We start from the raw sequence: 19713 nt of genomic DNA on the forward strand, positions 1-19713 counted from the left end.
TAATTGTGAAATTTATGACCCCTTGGTCAGGGGTTCAGGTTCTAGGGTGGGGGCAATATGGCCAAATAGTAAAAATGTATTGAATCTTAGAAAATTTTCTTCTCTACTCCCATATATATTTGTTAAAAACTAAATGCATGGTTATGATGTCCATGAGGGCCTCTACTAAAATTGTGAAATTCATGACCCCTTTGTTAGGTGTTCAGGCTCTAGGGTGGGGCCAATATGGCCATATAGTAAAACTGTTTTAAATCTTAAAAAATCTTCTTCTCTACTCCCACACATGTGGGCAAAAAACTGAATACATGGTTATGATATCCACAATCTCCTTTACCTAAATTTTGAAATTCATGGCCCCTTGGTAAGGGGTTCAGGACATGAAGGGGGGGGGGAGCACAATATGGCAATAGATTGTTAATGCATATAATGTTTGAAAATTTCCTTCTCTATTCTCACACATCTGGATAAAAAAACTGACTTTAATTAAGTTTACCAGGAAGTCCTCTACTGAAATTTTAATTTTCATCTCCCCTCAAGGATGGGTTTTGACTCTAGGGCACACCTGAAAGGAAAACTGAATTCATGATTTTGTAGACCAGATCTTTTAGTTTTTCACCAAAATTATAGGTTTCACGGTTCTTTTTGAAATGTGGTCGTCATTACAAATTTTTAACTTTTCTACTCCAGTATGGAACCTAATTAATTAGATGCATATATGAGACTCCGTGACAAGTTTGTGTATGGGATATATGCTACTCAGGTGACCGTTAAGGCCAATTGGCCTCTTGTTTAATCACCCCGTAGGTTCAATAACACATATAGCTTTTGTTACCATGGTTATATCTTGTACGGATGTAGTGATACATAGGATAGTGAGTAATACATCTTGTTGATTTATAAAAATATGAAAACCTATCCTTGTCATCTGAGGTTAAAATACATCAATCTTTTAATAAAGTCACACATATATGGTTAAGTTCAAATTTCCCTTTCCTCTCATGCAAGTAAAGAGTTTCCTTCTGATGATTTGGACCCCTTTAAGATGCTCTCTGTTAAAGACTAGCGGCTCACTAACAATTAGGTCAGAAAAGCATTGGAGAGGAAAATGATGAGTGCAATACTTGCATATGTTTTAAAATCAAATATCTCAGTACATTACTATGTCTATTTTTGTCAATTGGTAATGGTATGATTTAGTCTGAACATTGTGTTTTAAATCCTTTTACTGTGATTGTTTGTACCCATACAAACTTTTGCTGTGATTGTTTGTACCCATACAAACTTTTACTGTAATTGTTTGTACCCATATAAACTTCTGCGTTTACTCACCCGGCTGTGTACATACATGTATGTTCTGAAGCAGGTACAGGATGGTAGTAGTTATATGACGTTTTGGTAAAAAATGTACAAGTTTAGTGACGATTATGTTACTCCAGTCGTACTCACAGAACACTTTAGGCAGGAAAGGATTCAGCAAAATAAGTTAAATTACTTTATGGCTGGGAGAAATTCCAGCGCAGTGGATGTTCGTTTATTATGGAAATAATAGGTTTAAAGAATAAAGAGGTTTGTCATAAGTATTTCTTATACGTTTAATAAGGTTATTTTCTGTAATCATGGCTTAATATGAACTGTCCAAACACCCGAGTGTAGTGGTACCTGATTGAATAGAAGTATCAATTTTTCATCAAGAATACTTTGTACCAACAAAAGATTAGAAACGTTGCATAAAACAATTACACCAATAAAACGTATTTATGTAGCACAGGAGAAGGATATCCGGTTATCTGTAAAAAAGTGCCGCCTGTAACTAACCTTGTGGCTCGGCGTAAAACCTTTTTAACGAGGCCGAGTACAGAACGAGTACGCACGCTTTCGCGCAGCGTTTCATTTGTATTGTGACGTCATCTTTTTGCTTGGTTGACGCCATGGCGTGATAGTTTCAACTGCAGATATTCAGCGAAATTTGTTGAAAATAGCTTGTTTGATCGGTAAAATTAATGTTATATTGTGGAATAAACTTAGATGTCTCGAAGTATAAGCTATATTTGGGATCGGGTCGAAAACGTGAAGAGGGTTCAGCAAGCCTAGCCCTTTATCACGTTTTCTTAACCCGCCTGAATATAGCTTACTTCATATATTTCAAGACAGTAACCATGTATTTTATATTAATGACCCTTAATATGTGATGTTATATATTCATTTTTTACTTAAATACGTCTGAATGTTTTAATAATACTATAAAGATCACCATTTCCGCCTTTGTCAAATAAAAAATAGCCATTATCTGACAAATCTGGGAAATTGGGCATACAAAAAACAACTTTGATAAGACCCCTGGAACAAACCAGGAGGTGAAAGGTTTTTTTTATTTAACCATTTGATACCTTTTAGCAATAACTTTAATATGTAGAACAGAAAAAGAAATTCCTAAGGCAGAAGTTTTAAAAAAATGTAAAAAATGTGCAAAATTTATACATTTCAAGCAAAATCCCATAGGGTTCTATGTTAAAAATTAACAAACTTTGAGATGACCTCCTAAACAAACGGTGTGGTAAATGTCTTATTTTTTTTTATCTTAAAATAATAATTATATCAGTGGAAATTCATGTAAAAAATTTCATTCAAAAATCTATGGCAGAACAAATTAGACCCGGCCTCGTTTACATATAGTAAGATGGTTTTACAGTATATTGTAAATAAGTAACACAATTTGCATCTAGAAATGATTAATAAGTTCCTGAACACAAACTTTTGGTTTTTGTTTTAAAAATAAGGACTGTTTTTTTTATATTTGAAATACATCTAAACTCGATGTTTTTAAGAAGCATGGGCTTGGTTTTTACTGGACATGTTCCTTAACTCGGTATTTTGAGACGATGTTGGCTTGAGAGAGAGAGAGAGAGAGAGAGAGAGAGAGAGAGAGAGAGAGAGAGAGAGAGAGATTTTAGAGATTTTAAGGAGAACTTTAAAGAAAGTCTGAACGTACATGAATACGTGAGACCCATTTGTCCTGCTGTAGATTAAAAATTTAAAATCTAACACATTTATAAGGTTGAGAAAACCTCAAGTATTAATATGCATATAGCATAAAGAAAATGTATCCTTTATAAGTACACTGAATGTAAATGATATGACCCATAGAGGTCTCGTTATGATTGGTTTATCTTGTGCGGATGTCATATGATGAACAGGATAAGCGGTAAAGCATCTTGTTGCCTCTTCGAGATCCGAATAACTCTCCATTGAAAGCTGCACTAAACATATTCATTAAATATGGTCACACATATATGTTAAGTTCAATTAACCTTTTCCTCTTAACTTAAGCACCTCCTTTCGATGAAGAAATAGCTGTTTCCGCTAACGGTTGTGTAAATTGACCTTATATGAACTTTTATTGCAACAAGGACGATTTTAGATGTTTTTCTTCATATACTATCGGTTTGCTACTATGTTTATCACGTTAGACACGTAGAAGAACCAAAAAAAAAAATGATACAATACATGTACTTGTAATTTTTTTCAAAACCAAAAAATCAGAATACTGTTTAATAAGTGTAATGACGAAAGTCATTTAAGTGCGGCCGAACCATTTTGTCATTTTATTTCGCTGGAGTATTTCTAATTCAGAGTAAGACATTCTAATCGTAGAATGTGACGACAAGGCGTTTGGGCGCAGTGCATGTTCATATTCTGGAAATATTTCTAGTTTTAGGAACTAAATCCTGTATACAAGGGGTATTTTAAAAACATGTCATAATGCTTGGTATTTCATATCATGTTAAATGAATCGTCCAAAACACACACTTATGTAGTAATACTTGATTGAATAATTTGGAAATATTTCATGTAGAAAATTTCGACAAAAAACTAGAACATCACCATGTATTACAGGAAAATGACTTCCTTTATTTATAAAAAGAAACGCCCTCTGTTACTAACCTTGTTGTTTTGCGTAGAAATGTCTAGTTAGATGAAACACTTCCTGTTTTACTGTTATTTGTAGATGAGTAACAAAATTTGCATCTAGAAATGATCACTAAGATCCTGAACACACACTGACTTTTTGTAGAAATAAGGAAAAATCTTTTGATAATAAAAAAACCTGAATTCGAATGAGATTATTCAGAGCGTGTTATCGGTTACTACATCAACACTCGAAGGAGTAATAATAAAATAGACAGAGGAAATAGTTTCACACGATTGAATTTGATTATCTGCATTTGCGGAAAGCCCCAGCTGAACTGCATTTCTACCGGATTTTAAAGAGTTTTTTAAACCAGTGTTTTGAGAAGATATATGGGATTTGAGTGTTAAAGACGAAATGATTTTAAGACTGGTAGTTTTTCTATTTACGGGATGGATATGCAGAGTGAACGGTAAGAATATGAAAGGCTTAAAAAAGACTGTTAAAGCTGAACACGCTCGTCGACACAGTCACCCAGCTATACAACCCTTCGATTTCATTTAACACGATTGCACACGTTTAATGTTAGCATTGGAAAGGTACGTAAAAGTTGATAATTTCATTGCGACCGAGTAAAACGGCGATGCAAGATAGTGAGACCTCTTCAGCGAAATATTTTGCATTGTTAAAGTTAGTCTGGAAAAGTGCGTAAAAAAATATAATTTCATTGCGACCGAGTAACACGGCGATGCAATATCGTTAGACCTCTACCGCGAAGTATTTTGCATTGCGGACAATGCCTTTTATGAGTAGTTTTCAGCTTTGACACCAGTTACATATGGCGACCTTCTGCATGTTCCAAATGCTGGGGTAATAAAGTTTTAACAAAAATATAAAGAGTTAACTTTTTTAATTTGTTTGTAAATATGTTGGACACCCCTTCATGAAATCTTTAGATATATGAATACTATAGCAATGTTTAAAGAGATGGTGAGAGGTTGGAAAAACCCCGGGAAGTACACGATTGAAACGCAATGAATCAAATATATTTATTTGTCCTGTTGTAAATTCAAAGTTTACAACATACCACATTAGTAAGCTTGTAGGAACATCAGTTAGCATATATTCAACACTTTATGCATAAAAATGTTCATATGTTTTGACTTCTTTCTTTTTGTAAAGATTCTGATTGTTTTAAGCATTTGACACATAAATATATATTCTTACAAAATTCGATTTCTTTGTATATTTACTTTTAAATCAAATTTAAATATTTTGAAAAGTTTATCAAATAAAGAAAAGAGTTGCTTAATATTTGTTTTTGCTTTTATTGACACCCTCAGGAAACCAGTATATATATGTCAACGAAAGTAAAACATGGGAGGATGCAAGGGGGTATTGCAAACAGAAAGAATTTGAGTTGTCTACCCTGAATGGACAAGAAATAGAAATCTGTAACCTTACCGAGGTTACGGAGCTTTGGACCAACAATTATATTTATACTACGCCATATTTATCTCTATTAGGTAAACCAAATGTGTTTATATATAAAACTTTCTTCTGTATAATGTAAACTTTACAGAATAATCAGTGCCTTATTTTAAGTTACTGCATTTGAATGAAAATCTTGCTCAGAAAACTAAACGTGTTTAAATGATATCATTTGTATTTTAAGGATGTTATAAGAAGCCAGATGAAATGCAGTTCTATTCACTTGAGAATGCCTCTTTAGTAGAATGTCAGATCTTGTGTAATGAATCAAAAAGATTAGCGATACGGGTAGGTTTCCATTATACTTTATACAATCAACCAAAGCGATATGTTGCTTCATGCTGGTGACGTACGATAGTTGCTTCATTTGAATTCAAATAAACAAAATATGCATGGATATTTTACTACAGGGAATAAAATAATGATATCTGTTGATTTCATTTTTTTCAAAGGGCAATTCATGCTCATGCATAAAATCTGACTCCTATCAAGGCGCTTTACAAAATGCAGAGCAGTGTAATTATATTTGTGATGGAGAAGCTATATGCGGTGGTGACAATGCAATCAGTATATACGAAAAAGGTAACGATTTCTTAGATGATTCGTGTGATTAAATGATGCTTGAACATTTTCTTTCGATATTATTGATTCGTCCAATTCATTACATGCCACAATTTGATATCATTTTAAATCTCATTAGTTACATGCTTTTCTGCGTTGACATTTGCAGTGAAACATACGAAAGCCGAGAAGGATCATTCGAGATTCGAGATTCGAAATACGAGATTCGAAATACGAGATTCGAGATTCGAAATTCGAGATTCAATATCTAAATTTACCAATCAAATCATGGATCTGAAACCTGTATCCTAGCAACATCAAACTGTTCTAAATAAAGATCATTCGTACATGCTCTTTCCTACAAATACATGTCTTAATAGCTCTTATATAGTGGTTATAAAATGGTTAAATTAACATTGATGAATTAACCCCACACAGTATAAACAATTAAATTAGAAATAACACTGTTGGCTTTGCGAATCTAAGTGGTTTTGTTTGCCCTGTATGTGTTTCCCCCCGAACAATTTTAACCCGAAGTGTATTCGCCCCAACTGTGTAAAAATCGGCTCGCGAAGAAAGATCTGTTTAATCTAAATGTTTTAGCTATGAAACGAAACTCAATGAAATAATCGACATGTCAAAATATAGGTTATGATAAAGTTTTAAACCATAGAAGATATAATGATTTACAACCTCATGCAAAGACAAAAATCCAGATAAGAATAGAGTATTGTAGGGTATGGCAATGCCATTGTCGATATGAGAGAGAGAGAGAGAGAGAGAGAGAGAGAGAGAGAGAGAGAGAGAGAGAGAGAGAGACAGAGACAGACAGACAGACAGACAGACAGACAGACAGACACAGAGAGAGTTTTTTAGTGTCAAATTCAGTTTTGATTTAGAATTTGAAATTGATTTGATTTGTTACAAGCATATATAGACAATAATTAAGCCTCTAAAACAAGAAAAGAGAGGAGGTAGCTAGGGTAGGGCAGACCAACTAGCAAGCTTTAATTTTAACGGTGTTAGCGCACCTGTGATTCACCATCGACTCTCTCTCTCTCTCTCTCTCTCTCTCTCTCTCTCTCTCTCTCTCTCTCATCACCTAGCATTTCCTTTTCCGTGAGGGGGTTTGGGGTGTTTGTGATGTCTTACATTAGCTGGCGAAAATAATGAAAAAAAACATGAAATTTTCTTTAAATTGTGTGCGGATGTTGTACGCCAATAATCTGTTTTCAGTATATACATTTCAAGAGGGGGGGGGGGGGGCTATATAGTCCTAATTAATTTGTCAGTTATTCTGTCCCCCACCTTGTTTTCTCTTCGTTTTCCAGGTTTTTTTTTATTTGGCTCGGCAAATTAATATTAAACTTTCTGTGTAGCTCCATAACGATGCACTGTAGATAAATTATGAGTAGTTTTACTTTTGATAAACAGGTACATATCCGTACTTGATTTTTAATTTGACTCTTATAATCGGATTTAATATTCCAATAATTATAGGGTAGGAAAGAGTAGACGGGACTTTTTTGCGCATATCCTACTGTACCATTCATTCAACACAGGTTTTAGCACTCATCGAGTTCGACTTGCTTTCCTTTTTTTATCTACTGGATTTAAAGCTATTAATTTTTTAAAATATTTTGAATTTATGGCCTGATTATATATAAATTAGAGCTGCGCTGGTGCATATATTTACCCAAATGGACCAAAATATAACCAAATGAATCTAAAAATTTTGACAAAATTAGTTTTAAACGTACGACTCTTTTTCAATTCTAATCGGGTATGTCCTTTAGAAAAATCTTGAACCACACACATTTTAGCAAATAAAACGACAATTGTTTCATTTTTTTATGGGGAGGGAGGTGGTGCCGGTAGAGGACATGTATTGCTTGTGGCAGTTGTGCCATACTCTCATTTGTTATAATATAGGTAATACTACATATTGATATAAAATGAAAGTTTCCAATTACACTGTATATAGCTTCTATCACGCATTTTGACCCGTGCGATAGTTTAAAACAATTTTCAAAGCATTTAATGTAATTCAACCGATCATTTTTGAAATTTAATTTTCTGGATCCCCGCCTGATACGTCCGCCTCCATGGACATTAGAATTACATGTACGTTGACCATATGTACACATTAACTTAATTGGCTATGTTATGGGACGATAACATTTTTTATCAATGTTTTTGCAGGATATGTAACGAATAACAGCCTATTTGTGGGTTTTTGCACTGATTATTTGAGATAATTTGCCGCCATCTTTTTGCATTCCACACACCACTCACAGTTTCTTTACTTGGTGTTCTGTGTGTATGGCGACAAATTGGTAAATTTGCACCACTCACCCCTTGTAGCTTCATCCTGATTACATTTTATCTGGCTAAGTGTAATGTAGTAGTATATTAAATACACACATCTTTGTTTGCAGTGCTTATTTACATCTTTAGAGATTTACTTACAAAAAAAGTAAACATTTATATGACTTATATGTAATTATTGTAAACTTTGGTGCGGTGGGGGGGGGGGGGGGTAGGAAACTACAGAGAAACATAACTTGGCTGTGAAACATATGCTTTGATTCTTTCTTGTTGATATATCAATGAATGAATTTTAACAAAATATATGTACAACAATTAATTTTGAAATATTCATGCACAATCAAATAAAAGGTTTTACTGTTCTCTGCACAAGAAATCGGCAATGTGAACAAATTGGCACCCTTTCATCCCTACATTTAATTGTAGAGAGTAGGTATCCTTCTATATTGAAAACAATTCCAAAAGTAAGACTCATAATAAGTTGTTTACTGAGAAAAAGGAAAAAAAATTGTATTTCCGTATGATGTGATAATATCTCAATGATTTGTTTATAATCATAGTACTAGTGTATCACTGTCTATCATACATAAAAACGATAAGTAATGCTTATATTTATTAGTGAAACAGGACATATTATTTATATTTAGATTATTTAGATACATGTACTAATCTTCATGCGGGGATCTAGAAAGGAGGGGGTCAGGGGATCTGGACCCCCTCCTCGGGAAAATTGGAGCTTATTAAATTTACATAGTAAAATTTTTTAAAATTGGCCTAGGATCCCCTACAGAAAAATTAGCTACGCTTATGAAGTTCTCTACCATAACCGCATTTTTACACAAAAGGGGTGAATAAACCCGGGTTTTAAACTATTACTGGTGGTGAAATACCTTAGGGTTCAAACGCATCAGGTGGAAATGCACCAGGGCAAACAAAATCACTTAGATCGCGAAGCACACTGCACTATTACTAGTGCAATTAGATATTCTGTGTAAAAGTAAATACAAATAATTATTTAGTTAGGTAGGGAGAAGTGAACATAGCATTTATTTGTATATAAGAGCATGTACGTATGATTTTTATTTAGAACAGTTTGATGTCGTTAGGATACATATTTTCAGATCCTTGATTTGATTGGTAAATTTAGATATTGAATCTCGAATTTCGAATCTCGAATCTCGTATTTCGAATCTCGTATTTCGAATCTCGAATCTCGAATGATCCTTCTCGGCTTTCGTAGAAACATCATTGTACAAACTGGTGACCAGTATCAGACCTGGACAAATATAGTGATAACATAGAAAATTTCATTTTAAATTTAAGATGCCAGTATCTCCAATCGTCTAACTGAACAGCCGCTGTTTCCACCCAACAACTCTTGGTGTCTGGTTTACCAGTGTTTAACTGGTGCCGTTGAATTCGAGGAGGAAGATTGCAAAAACCAAGACTTTGCTAGTCAGTATTTTTAAATACACATTGATACTTGTACTGTTTACTTGGCAAAGGAAGTTTGGTATTTTTTTTAAGACAGTGTGTCTTAAAAATACATATTGTAAATAAAACTATTTAGATAGATCATCAAATAACATCCATGGAGTTTTAGAATGATATTATTATTGAGACTAGATTATCATAAGCATATTAGGATTTTTTTTCAGATGATAATGACTTTTTTTCGTGTTCTTTTGAACCTAACAACGACTGTTTCCTATGGCATACAAAAGACAACAAATTAACATGGTCCATCCAAAATGTGAGCTAATGTTATTGTACTAGTAAATTTGATAACATGTATTGTAAAGAATTCTGAATATGTATTTCTGAAAACTACGATAAACTTGTTTTGTGCATTGTGACCATTATATCGAGAGACATCTACTTTTTGCTGTGAATATAATGACTTACCTTACTCTTATTTTTAAAATATAATTTAATTCTGATTTTTAATTTTCATCAATAAATCTTTAAATATAATAAAATTATGGAAAATATATTTTATTCAAACTATGTGTAAAATTGTGTTGTTCACACGAAACAAATGACTAGATAATCAGTTACAGGTTTTTCCAAAGTAAAAACATCAATTTTTACGTACGGTAGCTCGACGTACCAATATGGTATTTGATGAATCTATTAGGAATATTTTCCCTAGAAATTGGTGCGTCGAACCACCTTAATATCTTACCGATTAGTGTGTGCAATACAGAATAGTTAAAATGTTGCTATCTTTATGCAATAGAGTCCTCCACAAAACGATCCAAAGCTTAATTATAATGCATCGTACTATGCGTATGTAAATTGATCTGGTGCAGCCTCAGGACAAACGGCAGTGTTGATTTCCAGGATAAAATTCAAAGGTAAAAAACACCAAATTTTATATCCACTTCGTGTTTTTCTCTTATTATTAAAGAAAAAAACTTTTGCGAATGATTCATTTTCTTACTCGTAATCATAAGTATATTTTATATAAAACACAGCTGACGACATTAAATGTACACATATTCGGTCTACATTATACAACCAAACAGAGAACAATTAACAGGATATGCTTGATAGTTTATTGCAATACACACCCATGTGAATGCTAAATGTTAATGTTGATAAAACAAAAATTGTTGTATTTAAGGCGGAAGGCTAAAATGATTGTTGTTGAAAATATGATTATGAATATATTGATATTATTAAAAAATAATTTTCCCGGTATGGCGTTTTTCACAAAACACAAAATGTACTTACCGATTAAATTTTTATAAATTGTTTATTTACCAAAATAAAGCATTTGTACTTGAATTCAAACACCAAATTTTTATTGTTAGATACGTATACTGGTAGTAAAGTAGATAATGGATATGAATCATTAGGCCAACAACGAGCAAGCGAATTAGAAAATATCCAGTTAGTTTTTTAAAAGGAAAATTGTAGATGAAAATAGTGTTCCACCTATGATGTTTTATTTTGAAATGACACGAAAACCATTGCATTGAAACAAGTATCATTGTATTTTGAACAATATATATTGTGAATTAATAAATGAGGTATTTCCTAAGTAATTGGCTTCTTTTATAAAAATAATGTGATTAACAATTTAGTTTTGGATATATATGGACTTGTAAAGAACAATTTCATGAAATAGGATAAACTGTTAGGTTAATAACGAAAGTTTTTTTTTCAAATTCATAAGCTGTTGTATGATAATTTACAATAACTATGCTGCCTCGTAATGACAACAAAACTCGCAGCTAGTTAATGAACTTTATTTTTATCAATAAACTCGCCGTGAGAACTACACAAAAACAAGAAACACCAATAAACATTCATACACACACAACCCATACAGACTTTAAAACTGAATATTATGGTAGGATTCAGGGTTACAAACTACACCCCCCCCACCAAACAAGGACGGAGAAATTCGAAATGAATAAGAATACATGCCTTTATAAAGGCAGATTTACGTAGACATAATGTATAAATGAGTGTAACTTAACAACATGATAGAATAATTATATTATTCACTTACAACAAGGTGCTTGACTGACTCTTCTGCAATAATTTTTTCGGTCATTGTACCAACAAAATCTCGCTCAAGATATAAACGAAAACAGATAACTCGTTCCAGTACAACTATATTGATCCAACCAATTATAAATAAATATTAGTTTATTTTAACCTCCATTCCACAAAGAACTCCAGAAAGATTTATTTGAAATAGTACTTTTATGAAAACCCTTCTGTTTTTAAAATTGTTTAATAATTGTCAACAAAAATATCTCGAAGCTATGTAATTTGGGCAAATACAATTACCAGTGTTCAAAAGTAGTATATATTTGTTTAGATTATGTTCTCTGCATTCTTTTTTGTTACTGGGATTACGGTTATTTTTTTTATACCATTGACATATAGAATTTATACAGGATTCTTAATTAAGTTTGTGATTTATACCTCTTCAGATTCTTATGACATTTAAACTATTTTGTGTATACGTTAAACCTAAGAACCGTACGATTCCTGGTAATAAACAATGCGTTAAAATGGTTTTTACACAACGTATCGAAAGTTGGATTTCAGATTTGTTATAGGTATGGAATGTAAAAAACGAGTAGATTTTTTTTTTTTTTATAAAAAATTAATAAATAATAAAAATTGGTATGCATTTATTTTTTGTTTTAACTGCTTAAATTCACAAGGCAATGAAGAATAGTATAATTGTTACTTTTTAAAGCTGCCGACTGGTGTCTTCGTTTCCGTTACTTCACCGAAACGTCTGTATCGATGGATGTCATTATATGGGATTTGATAGCTGATAAAAACCAGACTTTGGTAGAAATAAGGAATTCAACGCACAAAAACAACATAGGAAGAATATGGCATTTAGTCGAGTGGAATATCAACATGGCTAATGATTTTAAGGTAATAGTATTGTCAAGTGAACGCAAAATAACGTTACAAAACGATTTATTATTATTAAAAAAAATCTTACAAACTATAAACTAGAATTTATACTTTTGTAATATGTTTGCTAGTGACGAAACTCTGGAACAGGAAGGTTTGGTAATTTTATAAATTTATATCGACCGAGTATGATTTCCTTAATTTTTCACAGAAGGGAAAAAAAGATTCCAGCGCAATAGCCTCCCTTGAGTTACTATGAAGTAGCCTCTTGGTAGCCTCCCAAGGTGTAAGACTACCTATGCCATCATATAATGAGTTTGATTAATTAACAAACTGATTTATGAGATTAAATGAAATTCAATCATTTTATTTAAACATTAATTATTTATTTAATCATTAATAGCGGATTAGGATTTTGCCACTTGATTGAATTATAAATGATTCATCTTATTAATCAATTTTTTTATAAGAATTACTTTTTAAATCAAATTATAGAAGTTAATAAAATTTCCTCCAATGCAGTCAGGCGAAACACAAGAGTAAACTTTGAAAAAAGACAACAGACAATAACTATAAACACATGGGCGGATTTAAGGGGGGGGGCGTGGAGGGCGCTTTCCAGTCCAGTTTTGTGTTTCACTTTATTTATAATAATGCCTGACTCAATGTTACACCTCATTGATACACTAGCTGTGCTATGCTGACTGTAATTCGGCTGCTCGATAAATATCTGATCCTAATGCATGTTGACAGGTTCTGATAACAAACCAATTAATCTGTGTTTAAAACAAACAGTGTTGGTCATCTGGTGGCTGCATCAAATTCCCCAGGGCCCTGAATTTGGGGCTTCGACCAAGAATCGACTGGAAATCCAATCACTTTTGTTTCAAGTGTAAACTGCGCTGTCATTTCCCTATTGCGATGCAAGCAGAAATATTTTGAAAAACTGTATATTTTTTGAATTTTTTTCTAGGTAAATAGGTTATTTTATATAAGAATATTGAAGATTTGATGCATCTTATATTTCTAACAGCTAATAACGTCATTAGAATGTTGTAACTTTGATAACCAGGTTAATTTTGGGAGTTCATGAATGCCTAAAATATTTTGTTTTTTATCCAATACATGTATTAGGTATAAGTAACAATATGTGTCAAATTGTTATATATATGTTATAGGCTTTTGTGTAAAGTGTACATAACTGAAAAAATACCACTATTTTGAGCCTGGTTTTACCTTCAAAATACACAAAAACCAGGAGCTTCCGGGGGCTTCGCTCCCTGGGCCCCCACCAGGGCTTTGCCCTTCACCCATGGGGGGCCTCAATGCGGCCCCAGACCCCCTGCCTCAATAATTTTATACACGCCCCCTTAACTACAAATCCTGTATGCGCCCCTGAAACACATTTAAATTTTTTTTCCCTTTACAATAATGAAGCATTCGACGGAGAGCCTCTCACGTCTATTTTACAATGACCTGCACCCTAATCTATAATATACAGTATAAATATTTAAACTATGAGAGTCGTTCACCATCCGTCATATCAATCCATGTTTATGAACGCCCTCCTTTCTGATAAGATGTAATTTGATGTTGACCATTCCAGAGTAGTGCACTGTCCTAATTCATAAAAATGAAATGAGCGGAAACTACAAACAACTTGATTTTTTTTTACGTCCAAGGGCCATAACTCGAAAATTGCTCGATTGTACCCAATATCAAACGACCTAGATATTATCATGATAAACCTAGAATATATTTCACTCGTAATCTTCATCCTATGATTCCTCACCAGACTCCATATCATCATCTTCCTCATCACTTTTTATTTTTTAATAGTGTTCTTTTATAGACATGATTGCAAACATGTCAGTGCGCATACGCATTGATTCAGTCATTGTTGGTTTTAAATCTATCAAGAGATATACAAAAGTTTTTTCCGTTGCTTCTTTGAACTGTATCATCAAATGCTGGGAATTATCAGGATACATCTGTCGAGCTAATGTCATTACATGTTGTTGGTCTGCCGGATTTTTGAACAAAACTAGGTAATGACAATTTCGTCTTTGAGTTGGATCCTTATTGTAGAACACGTTTAGATTGATAACGTTGACTGAAAAATTTCTGTGATGGCTCCCTTCCGTAGACAATTTATTGATCCGAATATTCCTGGAGGCACTTGACATCTTATTATCTAGAATCATTAAATTCTTTGTTTGAGGATTTAAAAAACACATCCTCTTCCAACTCCATTGGTATCCCTTTCGGCGTCTATCTAAGGCAGAAGATGCCGATCAAGGGATGATTTTGTTAAAGGAACGATTGGAAGATGGAATTGATCGCAGAATAGTTTTACTGATTAGTTTCAAACAAAACTTCCACCGTGTTGACAGTTTGAAATAAATCCAAGATGGTGGCGATGTGTATCCTGTGTATTATGAAATATAGGGTATATATTTTTATTACAATTAGTGGACGGCTAGGTAGTTCGTTCATGATAAAATCATATCATTAACGGCCAGAAATCTGACCACTAATGCAACTTTATATCATTAATGGATACTGTATCATTATAGGTTGCTACAATGTACAACAGTTATGTCGAGTAAGAACAAATCTGGATACCGTTACATACTTTTTGACCCCTTTGCACTAAAATAAGTCTAATGTTTCAATAATAATGAGTTGATGTCAAATAAAGCTTTAGGAAAATCAAGATTGTAATTAATTTTAGAGAGTTGGACAGTGTACCATTTCAGGCTGTATTGATTCCTTTAAAAGAAAAGCTTTGTATTAAGAAATTGGAAAATATTTAGATTTAAATGCTTAAACTCTGTGATTGTTCTGTGAACAAATCAAATTTGTGTAATGCCGATCTGATTGGTACTTTTTTTGACCGCCAATCCTTCTTTTCTGTATTTATATCCTCAGTATTCAATTGTATTAGTAAACATTGGGGGCCAGTGATGAAGTTTTTCAGCAAATAAAAACTACTTGTTACATAGAAGCTACTTCTTGAAAATGTGGCTGTCAAAAGCTCGTCAATATTATTTTTTAAATGCAGAAGTCCTATTGAATTTCCAATATACTACAAGTTAAGATACAGTGTGATGCAATATATATTCGTACAAAATGGCGGCGTGTTTACATTCGCGACAGAATTAGGTCAAACTCCAAACTCTACTTTTCATCTTATTAAATTATTCTTAATAACTAAAACTTACCTAATACTTTGTAAGATGACCTTTCAGCCGAATAACACTTTGTAATCGTCGGGGGATTGTGTTATAGAGGCTCTGTACGTATTGAGGCGTGATAGATTTCCACACCCGCTGTATCTCTCGGAACAGGTCGTCCTTGTTCTCAATACGACTAACACGTGCTTGCAGCTTTCTTTTCAGTAACAACCATAAATTTTCAATGATGTTTAAGACGGGACTTTGTGCAGGCCAGCTCATGGTTCTTATTCCATTTCTATGGATAAAATCTTGTGTTCAACGGGCACGGTGTACCGGCGCATTGTCATCCTGAAAGATGTACTGTTCTTTGGGAAAATGTCGGACTATAACCGGCCACAAATTGTCATTTAGTACTTGCTGGTATTTCTCTGCATTTATGTTGCCATTAACAGCTGTAATAGTACCTACTCCGTGCCACGAAATGCATACCCAGATCATAACTTCGTATGATGGCTTCGCCCAACGTGCCTCAACCATGTCCGGTCTCCAGCCCTCGCCCCGTTTTCTCCAAATATAGACACGAGAATTCTGTCCCACAACGATTTTTGACTCATCTGAGAAAATAACTTTTCTCCAGTAGTTCCCAACAGTCAATTTTCTCTTTTCTCTACACCAAGACAAACGCTTTTTTCTATTCACTTCTCTGATCACTAGTTTCTTCTTTGCCACCCGTCTCATGAATCCATTTTTGTGCAGATGCAATCACACAGTTCGTTTAGATACTGGCCGCTCTCTGTTTTCATTAAATTGGTCCGTAATATCCTTCAAACTCTCTCTTCTGTGGGTTTTCACAAGCCTTTCAAGTTTCCGATAGTCTCGGGATGTCACGGTAGATTTCCTGCCTCGTCTTGGGATGTTTTCTATGTAACCTCGTTGTTCTACACGCTTCTTAAAACTTGAAATTGTAGATCTGGGTATTCCGAAGGTTTCTGACACGTAGGTAATAGTTTTACCATCTTGTAACATTTTCCATACCATTTCTTTTACCTCATTACTCAATTCTTTTGCTTTGCGTTCCATCTTGTTTCTGTCGATTCAGATTTGTTTACAAAGCAGACGACAGTAAAATCACGTGACATATGAAATGTCACATGACCAAAAATTGTTATAAATAACTAATGAAATTCCGATGCTATTTATAAACCCTTTTATTCGACGTTAAATTTGTGAGGTGAAGCACGAATGTAAACACGCCGCCATTTTGTACGAATATATATTGCATCATACTGTATATATTAAGCGCAAAACTAGCATTGTATTTTCGATGGATTGTAGCTATTTAGTTTGCTTATGAAAACAAGCAGTCAGACATTGAATGATTTGCTAAGATAAACTCATATTCTTAGATTGTCAAAATCAAAATTTTCCCCCAAGATCTTCTCTGTTGTGTTAAATTGACGCTGTTTTACCGGAAATATACATATAAATGTTATTGAGTTCAATGTTTTCATATCTGGACAGTTAAAGATGTGTAGACCCCGCCTTCATCAATTCTGAGTTTGACACAGACTGCATACTTCAAGTGCAAGCTCTTGTTAAGGTGTTATGGTACATCTCCATATTGTGACTTATTTTTATCGAAATTATCAATAAAATCAATCATAATTTCATAAATGTTTTCTTACCAAAAATTGTTAACTAACACGGTAGCACAATTGGAAAGACTATTACTTACGAACCTGTAAGTCATGAATTTGAATCCTGCCAAACTTATATAAATTTTACAGCTACATATTTAGCAAATGCATGATATAAAGATAATTCTTTAGTAATCATTTCGCACAAAAAATGTTCCTGGCAGAACTGATATGTTTAATATGTTTTACGGTGCTACCGTTCTGGCGAGCGCAGCAAGAATTGCACTTACCTTGCATCATTGTCAACTTATAGTTTTATTCAGGTATCAACAAACGTCAAAGAATTTTTGAGAGAGTTTTGCTCTACAGTAAGTATGCCAAAGGTAGTAATTTTAATGGTTATGATACATACAGCGCAACCCCCTACCCAGAGAGAGAGAGAGAGGAAAGAGAGAGAGAGAGAGAGAGAGAGAGAGAGAGAGAGAGAGAGAGAGAGAGAGAGAGAGAGAGAGCCCGGTTCCTGTTTGTAGGTGTGTAATTTCCCATTTTTGAATTTGATGGTCTGACAATATGCAATATCTACATAATTTTTTAAAATGTTTATTTTTTTCATTTTATTCCTTTTTATTTAGTTCAAAATATCTTATTGTTTATTTCCTCCCTACTCATAAACTTACCTGCCTACTGTACATCATGCATGCACAATTGGCTTAAAAATGGATCGATGTGACAGCAAAGTATGGCTCTTGCTAGTATATATACATAAAATCTCTATATTAAAAAAAAAACTTCAAACTTTAAGTCACCGTAATTTACGAGTTAAAAGTCGGCCATTTTTGGCATAGCACCACGGGTGAAAACATTAGAAAGCATAATGGGACGTAGACAAAAAAATTTGTTTGATGAACTGTAGGTTTAGCCCGTTTTTTTTTCCCGCGCACACTGGTTCTTAGAACTCGCTGCGCGCCGGCGAGCTGCGCTCGCTATTATTGATTTTATTTTGACTGTGGAAAATCGTTTTTTTTTTTAACTTGTCAAATTTGTTTTGGATGAATCTATTCCCCCTTTCGCCTCTAATAATCACGTGCGCCGTATACTTTAAATGTGACGAATAAGGTACTTAAAACAACGAATTATAAATATATCATCAATTCATGTAAACATTAGGGTTTATCTTATTGATTGTATGGGAAAGTAAAAACATTATCAAATTATGGCCTACAGAACTACGTTAAATAAGTGAATAAAGCGTTGGAGCATGAGTTTTCTATATTAAGTCTGACTAAAAGCGTTTACGATGATCAAAATAGCATAGCTGTTCACCTTAACTAAAAAAATATTGATTTCATTATTATTATATCATTCTAAAATAGAAATCAAGTTCATTTCAGGACATCTTCCTTGAAGTGTTATAATGATGTATATTATAATATTATTATTTTACAAAACATACAAAAAAAAATTTATCCTGAATATTAACAAATTTCAGCTTATGCTTAAATTTGAAACGGGCGAAGATGAGACAGAAATTTCAATAGATGACGTCACAATGATTGCAGATTCCTGCAGTAAGTATCGGAAAATTTTGTTGATTTTTAATTCGTTTTGTCTCTATGCGTTGAACTGTTCTACTACAATAAAAAACGTTTTTAGACAAAACAGTGTCAACTTTGTTGAACAAAGGGAATGGACTTCAGTGTACTTTTGGTGGAGACTTTGATGTATGTTTTAGACAGAGTGAATCAAATACAGACACCAACTGGAGGCTTTCAAACGTACGTATTGACTCCATAGCTTAAAAAGATACATTGGTGCTAATTTAATGTTTTAAGGTCTTTTGATTGTCGCATGACGTCATTGTGAGCATTCTAGAATATTTTATCGTTATCGGTTATACTATCGTTATGCTATTAGTGTTATTTGATGCATGGTTTTGCCGATTCTTGATTTAACTTGACTTGTGTTAAACACATTTCAAGATATGTAAAATGAAATGATACGAATGTTTAACAATTCATAGAGATTAGTTTGAGTTGAAATTGCTGAATTCAATGAAAAATTGATAAAACCGTACATAGGCAAATTGACAGAACCTACAATTCATAGTTTTTTACCCGACAAGGTACAATCAAACATTTCTCTGAATATTTCGATAGGATATATAAAGAATTACAAATGTACCAATTTTCAGTGAGTTTGAAACATTATTACAAACGTT

At 33.3% G+C, this 19713-nt stretch overlaps 2 long non-coding RNA genes across 2 annotated transcripts; both read left to right on the plus strand.

The window, feature by feature from the left end:
• The first annotated feature begins 4221 nt into the window (after positions 1-4221).
• LOC128186262 (uncharacterized) lies at positions 4222-5687 on the plus strand. The gene is made up of 3 exons (XR_008243913.1): positions 4222-4379; positions 5251-5433; positions 5583-5687. It is a non-coding gene; the product is annotated as an uncharacterized LOC128186262 (long non-coding RNA).
• Positions 5688-5849: 162 nt separating this feature from the next.
• LOC128186266 (uncharacterized) lies at positions 5850-12712 on the plus strand. Its single transcript, XR_008243914.1, has 4 exons — positions 5850-5980; positions 9611-10040; positions 10527-10644; positions 12510-12712. It is a non-coding gene; the product is annotated as an uncharacterized LOC128186266 (long non-coding RNA).
• Positions 12713-19713: the final 7001 nt, after the last annotated feature.

This window comes from Crassostrea angulata, chromosome 1 (genome assembly GCF_025612915.1).
Source record: "Crassostrea angulata isolate pt1a10 chromosome 1, ASM2561291v2, whole genome shotgun sequence".
NCBI lineage: Eukaryota > Metazoa > Mollusca > Bivalvia > Ostreida > Ostreidae > Magallana > Magallana angulata.